Source organism: Equus quagga, chromosome 1 (assembly GCF_021613505.1).
Source record: "Equus quagga isolate Etosha38 chromosome 1, UCLA_HA_Equagga_1.0, whole genome shotgun sequence".
In the NCBI taxonomy this organism is placed as follows: Eukaryota; Metazoa; Chordata; class Mammalia; order Perissodactyla; family Equidae; genus Equus; species Equus quagga.
The window spans coordinates 63,608,020-63,619,098 of NC_060267.1; the positions used below are offsets into that span (position 1 = coordinate 63,608,020).

Below are 11,079 nucleotides of genomic sequence, written 5' to 3' on the forward strand. Positions count from 1 at the left end.
GGGAGGCCACGTCCCCCCACCCTCCAGAAGCATCTCATAACCCCTGTCTGACTTGGTGGGTGGGCTCACAAAAGGGCTCAAGGAGAGAAACTGTGCTGGGCAGTTTATGCTCCGGAGCTGGCTGTGAATCAGGCTCAGTTAGACTTTATGGGGAGAGTGCCTCCTTGTTCCCGTTCCGCTTCCCTCATGCCCTATAGGTTTTTCTGGAGGAGCACGCCCTGGATGCATCCCCTTGTCAGCCTCTGCTCTTCAGGACACTTCCCAAAGACACTTGCTGTGCCCTCAGCCACCAGAGGGGACCTCGCATGCCGTCCCTCACTCCTTTGCTTTGTTCTCTCATAGGGTAGACCCATCTTCCCCACGGGGCTGCCAGTTCTGCGGGATCACGTCTGTTTCTGTCCGCCACCCTAGGCCTGGTGGTAGGTTCTCAACGTTTGCCAGATAAAAAGGTAGAAAGCATCATAAATATCCAGAATGCAAATGAAAAACACTTGTAAAATACAGCAAGCAGCAAGTTAACATCTAGAACATATGAAAAGCTTTTGCACAGAAGAGGAAAACATCTTAAAACAAAAATATCACGAGCAGACAACTGACACACGCCAACGGAGGGGACTGCCACATCTGTGGGAAAGATGTCAACCAGAACGCAGCAAACGAAAACAATGGTTGAAAGAACATTTTTGACTCCTGGGTCACCCAAGGGTTGTTCTTAAAACATTGTCACACTGTGAGGAGGTGAGGAGCCAGGCTTTCTCACACACGGCTGTGGGCGGAGAGGGGCACCATCTCCAGAAGACAGCTCCCCAGGGCAGAAAGTGGGTCTCTTGCTCATCGCGGTGTCTCCAGTGCCCAGAGCCACGCCTGGCATTTGGGTGCCCCATTAATATTTGTTGAACAAATGGAAGGCAATTTGGCAATATAGATGGAGAACCTTAACTTTTTCATACCCTTTGGTTTGGTAATTCTACTTCCTAAAGAAACTCTTTAGACAATAGGACAGGGATAGTTATATAAGGACGTTTTGCACATTTCTTGATGAAATCAGAAGACTGGAGGTGACCCGAGTGTCCCCAGGCTGGTGACGAGTTATGTTAATTATGGCACATCCATGCTGAGCAATCTGATATAACTGAGAAAAATGACATATTTGAAGACTATTGGGCATATAGGATTAAGCTACTGATAAATGCTGAATGAAAAAAGAATATTAAGATTCTATATACAGAGTGACCTTAATTTTTGTAAAAAAAAAACCTCACCAGATTTAGGGGGCAGCTTGGTGGTATAGTGGTTAATTTCATGGGCTGTGCTTTGGCAGCCGGGGGTTTTCCAGTTCAGATCCCAAGCACGGACCTACACACTTCTCATCAAGCCAGGCTGTGGTGGCATCCCACACACAAAATAGAGGAAGATGGGCACAGATGTTAGCTCAGGGCCACTCTTCCTCAAGCAAAAAGAGAAGAATTGGCAACAGATGTTGGCTCAGGGTCAATCGTCCTCACCAAAAAAAACAAACAAAAAAACCCCACCAAATTTGTTAATGGTGAGTTGTGGTGATTTTCATCTCTTTGTTTTTCTCTTTATTTTCCAGAATTTCAATAATGAATATGTATTGCTTTTATAGTCAGAAAAAGAAAAGCTTTGAAAAAGAAAGCATGGTTAATAACAAAATTGTGAGCAGCCAGGAAAAGTAGGAATAACTCGTAACAGTATTTTTCCCAACAATACTTCATAACAAATCATTTTATGGTGGGTTAAGGAACACAGCCTTCTAATTGAATTGGCCTGGTTTTATTTAGACAACAATGAGAAACAAATTTCGTGCTGTTGGAGACACTGGGTGTTGTTTTCATGTTCTTAGTGTATATTTTTCCATGACCTGAAGAATCTTAAAATATTGGCTCCACTTTTTAAAAAATTTCACAACTCCTTTGACTGGAATTGATTTCTCCTGTGGCTCCTGGGGTCTGTAAAAGGCATCAGGATGCGACATGGCATTGACCTTTATTCTTTGTCTTGCCCAGAGAATTTCCCTATGGCTGGCTCAAGGTTTCCAAGAGGAAGGCAATTAAATGACCTAGCACAATTGCCTGGATTCTCGGCCCTGGGCTTATCTTGATTAGGAGGAAGTGGATATCTAGTTGTTCCAAATTTAGAAAATAGAAAAGAGCCAGATGTTTGAGACAGTCACATGGAGAAAGCCTTAACCCATTAGGGCTTTTGTCCCAGTTGCCACTGCTTGGATATTTGGTCGTACCCACCTTGTCATGGAGCAAAGGAGTTTTGGTTCCATTTTCCCCCACCCAGGAAGTCTGTCCTGGCTTCGAAGTCCACGGTGAGATTCATTCCCTCACAAGTATTGAAAGGACCCAGGGCACGTTTGTTGGCTTCCGTTCAACCTTCCATCATCTCTAAGATCCAGTCCAAGAGCCTGAGCCTGGTGGCCAAGGCTCTTTACCACCTGACCCCTGTCTCCCTCTCCGCCCAGTCATCCCCACTACAGTGAGAGAGCAGCATTTAAGAGAGCAAACTCCAGGCACTAGAAACAGACTTGGCCCCTAAGGCGGTCAAGTTCTGCCACAGAGGATACATTCGTCTGGCAGAGATCTGGGTCTGAAGACCAGACAGGCTGTTACAGCTGTTTGATCTTGGACAAGTCATTTCAAGCCCCTGTGCCTTAGTCATCTCCTCTGTTAAAGGGGTCAGTAATACCATTAATAATGATAATATCAAGTTCATGAGGTTTGGTGAGCTTCACACGATTTGATGTATGTGAAGCACTCAGTGCAATGCCTGCCGTGTGGTTAGCGCCTCACACATGTGAGTTCTTCTTTTCACTTATTCGTTCACTTGGAAGAAGTCTGCTGAGTTCTGACTGGTTCTGGGGGCCGTGCCACGTGCTGGGATTCAGGAGTGGATGATGCTCAGGCCCTGGCTTGACCTCAAGATGCCCGTAATTTGGTGATGGAGACAGAGGGAGCAGGCCAGCAGGACACAGCTCCAGGCACCGTGCTCCGGAAGCCCTGGTCTCCTCCCCTTTCCTAAACACACCATGCACCGTCATACTTTGTCCCTTTGGACAAGTTGGGCTCACCTGTTCCTTCTGTCAGAAAAGCTTTCCCCTTCCTCTGCCATTTGAAGACTTTCCACATGCAACTTAAATGTCATCGAAATTGTGAAGGCTTCCCTGACCCCAAACCGGGGTCGTGACCTCACCTGTGTCTTCACGGTGCTCTGGGCAAGTTCTCTGACTCCTCCCTTCCCTTCCATCAGGGCTGCTCACGTCAGGGCGTCTCCAAGAGACTGGGAGCCCCTTGAAGGCGGGTTTATGACTTGACCCACATTTGTGTCCCAGCGTCCGGCCCAGGGCCAGGCGTGTTGTAAATGTTCAGGAAAGTGTTTGTTGGTTGAATGAAAGAAAGGGCATCTGACATCAGAGGAGAAACTGCTGCATTGACAGAGGAGGCGAGCAGGAAGGACGCTCCCTTTCTGCCACAGTATTTTATGAGACTGTAAAACGTGCTCTGCAGAGGGCTGGGTCCCTCCTCATTCCATCTGCAGCCATGAGCAAGGCTAAGTTTACTTAGCGGTAGGAAACCTGGAGAAAGTGTCTGCCTGAGGGGCCTGTCCTGTGCATGGCTTTCAAATTGCTACCGTCGTCAGGAGCATCCTGAAAGGGTTAAGACCCTTGTCCCGATGCTGGGCTTGTGCCATTCCGTTTGCTTTGTGCTGCATGGGAGGCTATTTTGTTGGAAGTGGAGTTACTAAGGCCACTATTGCAACAGAAATAATTGGCTATCCAGCCACATGTGCTTCGGGCACTGGGACGGAGAACTTTGATTTAGTTTTAGTTTCCTCATTTATTTGTTGGGTGATCTAAGGATGGCTGTTTCTCCCTCTGGACCTCGTCCATTGAACAGCAATTGTAGGAGGCGGAGTCGGAGCGGCTGAACTGACTAGTCTCTAAGGTTCCTTCCGGCTCTGATAAGTCATGTCTGTGGCTCACACGATATCAGATTGACCGACAAGGAATTGCAGAAAAGTGACGTGGATGCAGTTCTGGGGGAGGATCCCGGTCCTCGTGAGGTCAAGGCCACGATTTAGAAACCAAAAGCTCAGAAATGCTCTGAAACCACAGATGGCCAAATCCACCCACTGGAGGTTCAGCATATACTTGCTCAAATATATAAACTAAAAGCAGGTTCTTTTGAGTTGTTTGGAGGATGCATGGCTACATATAACCTGGTAGTGCATGTACTGTGGGGCTCATCCAAATGGGAGAGGCCCTGTCGGGGGCCTGCATCAGAGTGAGGAGGCACGTCCCTGGGTAGCTCACCCTGGCCACCAGGATGTGAAGACCCCTGGGGTAAGTCTTCCCCGGCACTGTGCCTTAATGACACCCAAGGGAGATGTTTTAACTCATTATGTTATAGAAACAGCAACAGGGTCAGTGGAGAAGAACTGAACTCACTTCAGTAGTGCATTGCAACATATGCTCAAAGAAAAGAGAGAGAGATAATTCACATACCATAAAATTTGCCCTTTTAGATTTTTTTTTTTTAGATTTTATTTTTTTCCTTTTTCTCCCCAAAGCCCCCCAGTACATAGTTGTATATTTTTCGTTGTGGGTCCTTCTAGTTGTGGCATGTGGGACACTACCTCAGCGTGGTTTGATGAGCAGCGCCATGCCCATGCCCGGGATTTGAACCAACGAAACACTGGGCTGCCTGCAGCGGAGTGCTCGAACTTAACCACTTGGCCACAGGGCCAGCCCCAAAATTTGCCTTTTTAAAGTGTACAATTCAATAGTTTTTAGTATATTAACAAAGTTATTTAACCATCACCATTCTCTAATTCCAGAACATTTTCATCACCCCCAAAAGAAACCCTGGAAACATTAGCAGTCACTCCCCATCCCTCTCGCCCGTCAGTTCCCACCAACCACTAACCCACTTTCTGTCTCTATGGCTTTGCTTATTCTAGACTTTCCATTGAAAAGGACTCATATAACATGTGCCTGATCGGGTTTGACTTATTTCATTTAGCGTAGTGTTTTTAAGGTTCATCCATGTTGACCACGTTAAAAATTACATATGTGTGTCAACTTTCAGTTAGCATACAGACAGAACTATAGGGTGAGAGTTACAGAACCAGGTTCGTTTTTGCCTACCGCCTGGAAAGCCAAACACTGAGATGACAAGATTGCAGCAGAGAGAGGGTTTAATCACAAGGCAGCCACTCGGGGAAGCGAGACCATGAGTCTCAAATTCGCTCCTTCGAAAATAGGGACTCAGGGGTATTTATGGGACGGGGTCAAGGTGGCCTGAAGTGTGGAGAGAGGTGATTGGAGGTGAGGAGAGGTGAGGTAATTGATGATCTGCACAAGCGTAGTCAGACTTCATGCCTCTTCATAGGACGCATGTTCACAAGATGGTGGCATTAGCATGATCTGAGGGTGGAGTTTTCAGCCTCTTGACGTCAAAAGATCACCTATCGGACATCTGCGTGGGCCCGGTTGATCAGTTGGTTTGTCTCAACCAGCCTGGAGTGGACAAGGGGTTCTAATTCCTGAAGAACAGCTCCCACATCCATGACCATGGTGACCCAGGCTCCAGGGAGATGTTATCTGTAGGAGCCTAGTGGGAGTCAGAGAGCTTATTGCCTAAACACCACAGTTAGCAATGGGCGGGTTAAACAGCTAAAAGCTATAGTCAGTAACTGCAAAAAGGAAGAAACATTAGTAGCTAGCTATTTAATCATCAACGGCTGTTTGCCGGTTTCATGAGTTTGGTATGATCCCCCAACCCCTCTTAGCAGACCTGATGAAGGACGAGGCTAGTCTAGTTAGGTCTGTTCCAGATCCTTTTTACTACATTATTCCAGTTCAATTTTGGCCTTTTTAAAGAATTATACAGACCTTTAAAATTAACATTCAAGTTGATTGATATTTTCGTTTTTTGTCCCATCTCTGCTGCCAGGTTTAAGCCTTTTCCCTACCCAAGATTATTTAAATACATACACATATTTTCTTGTCATACTTTGATGGTTTCATTTTATATTTATAGCTTTAATTCATCTGGAATTGTGAATGGTGTGAGGTAGTCATCTAATTTTATTTTTTCCCATATGGTTAGCAAGTTGCACCACCATACATCTTTTTCTCATTAATCTGGAAACAACAGCATTCGAATTTACTACTTTTTATATATAGTTGAGACTATTTCTGAACTTCCTTTTCTGCTGTGAAAGATGACATGAGTGGAGCTATATTAAAATAGAGCCAGAGCAGCCATTTCATAGGAATTGCCTTGCACATTTTGTTTTCTTTATCTTCCAAACTGGACCAAACCACCAACGTTCCAAGAAGTCAATAAGGACAAGAATATCCTGTTTGTAAGGACTGATGAAACTGGACTTTGCTGATGACCAGAGCATTAGCCAATCAATGAAGTTCAAGTCTAGCCTTTTGCCTGACGACAGACTCTCAAGCCAGTCTATCCTACAATCCCACCCTTACCTCATCCGGCACCGATGAACTCTTCCTTAATACGACTTACCTCATCTTCCTCTTTTTCCCATAAAAACCCTGAGCCTCTCTCCCGTAGTTGGGACACCATTTGGGTTTCTACCTGAAACTGTACTCCCTGAATTGCAGTTCTTTGATCCCAAATAAATGATTTGCCTCTCAAACTGGTTTCTGTTCTTGTAGGTTGACGCTGAATTGATCTCTTTTTCAGCTGCAAGCATACTGTTGAATTTCTAGCTCCTTTATGACACAATTTAATGTTTGTTAGGATAAGTTGATATAATTACTCATTAAAAAATCCCTAGTTAGGGGCTGGCCCAGTGGCCGAGTGGTTAAGTTCGCGCACTCCGCTGCAGGCGGCCCAGTGTTTCGTTGGTTCGAATCCTGGGCGCGGACATGGCACTGCTCATCAAACCACCCTGAGGCAGCGTCCCAAATGCCACAACTAGAAGGACCCACAACGAAGAATATACAACTATATACCGGGGGGCTTTGGGGAGAAAAAGGAAAAAGAATAAAAAAAAAATCTTTAAAAAAAAAAAAAAATCCCTAGTTATTACCACATGTTTATTATTCTAGTTTAGGTATTCTTGTTAAGGTAACGTGTTTGTTTTGTGTAACGTATATTGCTGTATTATTTAAAAATTTAAATTCCACCTTAGAGAACAAGAGAAGCAAGTGGCTGTGTGACATGCTGTAGATAAAGCTAACAGAGCATATGTGGGCTGAAGATAGATGGAAGGACCAAGGACACACTGACTACTCATGAGGTCTGAGACATCAAACATGTGCGACAGCTGTAGCAGAGCTGTAGCATGAGAGCCACCTCTGTGATGACTAAGCAGAGAACCAGAAAGGCCTGGGTCTCTGGAGTCTTAGAAGAGCTGCTATGCCAGTCTTGCCTGCTCCCTCCAACTTAGGCTAGAGTGGGAGACACTTTTATTTTGTGTAAGCCATGATTACATGAAACTGAACATAACCCTTACTAATATCACCCTAATTTCATTTTTGTGTTTGGTTGTCTGGATTAGGATCTGCAGAACAGTGTTAATGACACCGATGGGAGGGGTCGTCCTTCTGGTTACTGATGTGAACGGCAGTGGCTCCAGTATTTCACCATTAAGCATCCTGCTGGACTTGATTTTACATAGAGTACGTTTGTCACTTTAAGAAAATATTCTTCTCTCTCTTAATGAAGATGATAATGACGGAATGTTGAATTTTCTCAAATGATTTTTGTCATCTACCAAAATAATTTTGTGGTATTTCTGCTTCGCTCTGCTGATAGCATGAACTAGACTAAGAAGTTTTTCTAAAGCTGAAGCATACACGCAACTTCATTTTTTCCTCTAGCTCCTCTGTTCTCTTCTTCTGTGTGTAGAAGCTCCTTTATAGCTCTCGGCTCTCTCTTCGACTTTTCGTTCACCGTTTGTTTCTCCTTAGCCATTTCCTTTGAGTTCAGACAGAACGGCTCCCGTTTGTCTTCTGAGTTCTCGCTCCTCAAGGTGTGGTCCAGGGACCAGCAGGATCAGCGTCACTGAGAGTTTGTTAGAAATGTAAGTTCTTGGGCCCCAGCCCAGGCCCGCTGAGCCAGAATCTGCGTTTTACCCAGAGCCCCAGCTGATTTGTGTGCACATTAAAATTTGAGAAGTGCTGTAAAATTCTAGCCGAAGAAGAAACCCTTTCCAAGTTTCCAGCGGCAATGCAGACTTTCCCCGTTATTATACGAGTTTGATTATTCTAGTGTAAATGTGGGAGGAGAAGTTTAATGTGAGGCTTTGGCTCACCATTTGGGATCAGAACCCACAGGTTCTTTGTGGCAGGATATGGGGAAGGGCAGTCAGCTACCGTGCGTGGTGACATGATACGAAAACGACAGCCCAAAGGTCATCAAAATCGCCACCAGGCATCATTAGACCAACAAGAAAGAATCCTTCTGTTGCATTTTGAAGGTCAGTGTGCATTCCCCAGAGGGCTTTGCCCACACTCATTTCTTTGACAAACTTATGAATGCCAGCTGGTACGTACATGAAGGCCTGTTGTCCAGAGCTGATGGAAGGGTAATGAAGGGGTTCCGGCAGAGTGGTTTGATGTCAGGCACACGTTTCCCTCTGTTCTTGCTAAGCAGAAGAAAGTTCTGCGCTCACTGAGGAAATGGATGTTCTGGGGGCCCCAGCACTGTGCCTGAGGGCCGCCTTCGCTGGATGAGATATTCACAGAACTGAGTTATATGAGTGTTATTAGCATGTGGAAAGATAAATTCTTTTAAGGAAAAAAATCAGTTGCATAATACCCAGTTCTCACCAGTCATGGCAGGATTGGCAGGGCACAAAAAGCTGTTGAAAAGGTTCTAAAGAGAACAAGAATATTTAGGACAAATTGGCTCATTCTTCATTGCTACCAAACCCTTTATTCCCCGGAGACTGTTGAAACAATACCAGCGCATAACTCTGACTGTGGAATTGACAAACATCCTACCTTTCTTAATGGTTTCGTGAAGTTGTTGTCTCAACAGGAAATTCTGGTCATTGTCACACATTCTTCTTGTTTATTATTAGCAATAATATCCCTTTGCATCACAATCGGCTCTAAACCTTACAAGGGTTTTCCACACAAAGGAGCTCATTTGGTCTTTCCTGAGAACCCCGTGAGACAGCAGGGCCAGCAGACAGTAATGTGCCCCATTCGTGGAGGAAGGACCTGAAGGTCAGAGGGTTTAAAGGACTTTCTCAAGGGCATGACTTGCTGGCAATGGCAGCCGCAGACTCGTGTTGTGACCGCAGGGGAGATCTCTGACGCACACTTGGCCAAGGGTCTTTGGTCCTCAAGCTTCCCAGCGCCCTCAGCGATTGTGCTTTTCTGCAGGGCCTGTGCAGGTACAACACAGCGAGAAGGCTCACCATCCCCTCGTGAAGACCGCTCTCCACAGTTTTATGCTAAAACACAGAGGGTAACCTCAGAGAGATCACGTCCTTCAGATTAGACGCACACGCTCAGGCGTCTCTGGTTCCCTGTACCTGTCTGTTTCGACTCCCTCACTATAACAGACCTTTGTGAAACTTCTGCCCCAAAGAAGGTGAGATTCATTACAAATCAGCAGGAACTCTTTATAAGTTATTTTTTATTTCCTCATTTTGATTCGTGGCGCTTGATGGAGAGAGCGAAGTCGCCGTATTTCTGCTGCTCTTTGCTTCTACGCCTCATCTTTCTACACCGAACTTCCCGAATTTCCCCTGATGATCTATTTAATTCTCTCTTGCAGAAGTTCTTTTGGCCTAGAATGCCCGTCCCTTCTTCACCTCGCCATCTTCTTCACCTGACAAATGGAAATGGCAAGCAATAGGATATATTGGAGTATATGAGGAAGCCATTTGGTGTAAACCTAATTCGGCCTGACTTTGTTTTTTCCAAAAGGGCCTGACGTGGTCGTTGAGCACGTGTTGTACATCCGCTTTAAAACATTTCCTGTGGCAAGAACAAATGGCCTTAAGATAAAGGTACAGCTTCCCCCAACACTGGCATTTCCTTAAGGATAGGCATCTTTCCTTAGGCTAGGTACTGACTGCTGTGCTCACCTCTGACCACCCAGCTCACCTGTGACCACCCAGCTTGAGACAACAGACCTGCCACCCTGCTGTATTCACTGAGACAGCAGACCTACCTGCTGTTTCCATCAATCACTGTGCTGACAGAGCAGTCTCGAAACTATTGTAAAAGGGACATTTCAATCCTATGTGAAACATCCTCTCTGGGGGTATATAACCACCCTGTGCACCCCACTTCTTTGGTGCCCTTTCTTCCTTCGGGAAGAAAGGCCCTGGGCCATGGTCCTCAGATTTCAGCTCAGAATAAACTCTCCCAAATTTTCATTTATAGCTTGGTTATGGATTATTTTCGTCGACACACACTTCTTATCCTTAATGGGACCCAGCTCAAAAGCTACTCCTTTGTGAAGCCTTTCAGACCAAGTTGGAAATACCCATGCTCCTAAAAGCACTTTCAATGTATCTCTACGTACTACGGACCTGTCACCGTCTGAAATGTATTGCATTTAACTCCATTTATAGTGGGATTCAACTAGATGGGGAGCTACTTTGGGGCAGGAATGACGTCCTTTTCCTCTTTATATCCTCTGAGCTTGGAACCTCACAACTAACAGGAATTCACGAGGGTTGATCTAATTTCCTCCACCTGATGGCTTTAGCGCATCAGGAACTGTTTTTGGCCGGACATTACTTTAGTTTCTGCAGCTTAGGTGATAGGAAAGTTTTAAAGAGGGTTACTCAAGCAGAGCAAGAGTGGAGTCCCACAGCCAATCATTTTCAAGGGCAGGAGGTACACTAAACTCGTCTCATTGATCTGTCTTGGATTCCAGTCCTTTATGTCTTGCAGGCTACAGCCATTTTGGGGCAGAGCTCCCTTATCAACATCCTTCACGACTTTGTCCAGGACCAGTCTACTGTGAGGGCTTCTGCATTTCCTTTGGTAGCAGGGCATTTTTTTCCAGCTCCTTCACAATTAGGGCATTAATGGTCAATAGTTCCCACCTC

The 11,079-nt window shown here is 45.4% G+C and overlaps 1 long non-coding RNA gene across 1 annotated transcript; it reads left to right on the plus strand.

The window, feature by feature from the left end:
• Window positions 1-4,164: 4,164 nt before the first annotated feature.
• LOC124229434 (uncharacterized) lies at window positions 4,165-10,066 on the plus strand. The gene is made up of 4 exons (XR_006885886.1): window positions 4,165-4,369; window positions 7,561-7,681; window positions 9,395-9,605; window positions 9,792-10,066. It is a non-coding gene; the product is annotated as an uncharacterized LOC124229434 (long non-coding RNA).
• Window positions 10,067-11,079: the final 1,013 nt, after the last annotated feature.